Raw genomic sequence first — 2,315 nt, forward strand, 5'->3', positions numbered from 1 at the left:
CATTCATCTCAGACGTGAGCACAAGGCATTGGCCCTCCGGACTCCTTTCTCCTTTTCTTTCCTGTCTAGGCTGCTCCTAAATCCTGTTCCCTGACATCCGTGAAGCCCCTCCAGCACCCCTCTGTGCTTCCTATAAGCCCAGTTGAAATCTCAACCTCCTTCCACACTTTTCTCTCGTGTGTGGCCCAGATCCCTCCCCCTCTCCAACTTCTGTTGAATCTGATCACAGTTCTTTTTAGGCCCAGGCAGCATTTTGGTCCCTGCTCCTTGCCCATATAGTAAAACAGCTTGAAATATCCCATTCAAGAGAGTAGTTTCAAGTGGGCGACTCTGCTCTCGATTTAATAGCATGCACAAAGTACTATGCAATCTTAGGACAATAAAGAACATACCATTTTTTGTGTGTGTTTGCATTTTGTTAACCTCATTCTTTTTGTGTACTTTGGATTTTGAGGACTGGGCAGGAGCTCGGCCATGTTTGGAGGGGCAGCCCTGTTTGTTAGTAACCATTGGCCTCTTCCACACCTGAGACCTATGGGTTTCTAGTAGGAAAACGAGGGCTGTTTTCTAGGATACAACAAATGCAAGAGATCTGGGACTCAGCAGAGGGGCCACTGAACCTGGAAGGGGTTGGCCAGAACCTGGAGACAGCACAGAGGGCTGAAAATTTTTCCCCAATTAACCTATTACAGTCCCTGGTTTCATTAATACAATCAGACAAGAAGATTGAAAGCCAGAGAGTTCTGAAGTTTTGTGAAGTCGGAACTTAGGCTCCCTACGTAAGTGCTATCACACACACCCTGAATGATGTCTTCATGACAACTGATGTGTGTCGCACTAGTATCTGATTAAACTCTGTTCAGGATTACCTACGGGCTACTCAGCAAATTTCCATCCCCTCCTCTGCCCTCACGTGTATCACAGGGGCTGGAAACATGGGAACTACATTTCCAGGTTGTCCACCAGTGAGAGGCATTCATGGGAAACCTGGAAGACAGCTGAGTGACAGAAATCATTTTGTATTTCTCTCTGGCAGAAGCAGATAGAAATGTGGCTTCAGCAAATGGAGGGTTCTGCTATGGCCCTTGGGTACCACCCAAAACGCACCCACCTCAGCATCCCAGGCAGCGGTGACCATGAGCAGAGGTTTCCTGTGGAACCTCTAAAATCCCAACTCTGGAGAGCTGGCAGGAACCAGGCGCTGCAGGGGCTTTTCCTGACTTCTGTCCTCCATGCCCTGGGTCAGTCCCAGGGAAATGGCTAGAATGGTTTCTGTCCTACTCATCAATCCATGACTAATACAACTTCCAAGATTAGGAGACTACAAACCAGCCAGAACATTTTTCTCCGGACAAGACATAGAAAGTGTCTTTCATCCTTATGCCCAAGAGGCAAAGGGCATTCTGACTTTCGTGCTAATTATTCCCTTGCTTTTCTTTATAGTTCCACCTGTGTATCTATCCCCAAATACCCTGTCTAGTTCGAAAGTGGAGGGCGAGTGCACACTGGTTGTGCAAGGAGAGGGCGGCACTGCCCCTGCTGGACGGAGGCTCCCGGAGGTGAGCAGATCAGTCTCCAGGTCGTGGTCTGACTCCTGCTTCTCTGGGAGCTGACAAGGCCCCTCCTGGGAAAGTCGTGAGCAAGGTCTCGAGAGAGTCTTGGGCTCAGCACAGTCAGGCACCTGGCAGGGCCAAGGTGGGGACCAGGCACTGGACCTGCAGCGGAAATACGGTCAGAGGGAGGGGCTGTCCTGTACTTCCTGCTCCTCAGCTCACCATGGCCTGCCTTCAGCTCTCCGTGGGGGGAAAGCTGGGAACTTCTGTGAGTGTTGTGCGTCCTCAGCAGAGGGTGGGAGCGCCCCTTATCGGCACATGGCCAAGCCAAGTACTGCCGAGAACCTAGGCCAGGCTCTCCTGGGCGTTCCGACCCCGGGCTACAGCTGGCCTGATGGAGGTGGGGCCTTGTGAAGACCGTTCACCCATGGGTCACACTGCTCAGTACGCCTCAGTCACCCTCCACGTCTGGTGCAGAGCCATCACCCCAGGGTCACTTCTCGCCACCCTCCATGGGCCTCCCAGGCCATGTCTTCTGTGTTGGGTTCCTGGGTGTTTTTGTTTTTGTTTTTGTCTTTGTTTTTGTTTTCAACAGAGTCTCACTCTGTCGCCCAGGCTGGAGTGCAGTGGTGCAATCTTGGCTGACTGCCACCTCCACCTCCCAGGTTCGAGTGATTCTCCTGCCTCAGCCTCCCAGGTAGCTAGGACTACAGGTGCCTGCCACCATGCCCAGCTAATTTTTGTGTTTTCAGAAGACACGGG

This window comes from Colobus angolensis, unplaced genomic scaffold (genome assembly GCF_000951035.1).
Source record: "Colobus angolensis palliatus isolate OR3802 unplaced genomic scaffold, Cang.pa_1.0 Scaffold350, whole genome shotgun sequence".
Taxonomy (NCBI): domain Eukaryota; kingdom Metazoa; phylum Chordata; class Mammalia; order Primates; family Cercopithecidae; genus Colobus; species Colobus angolensis.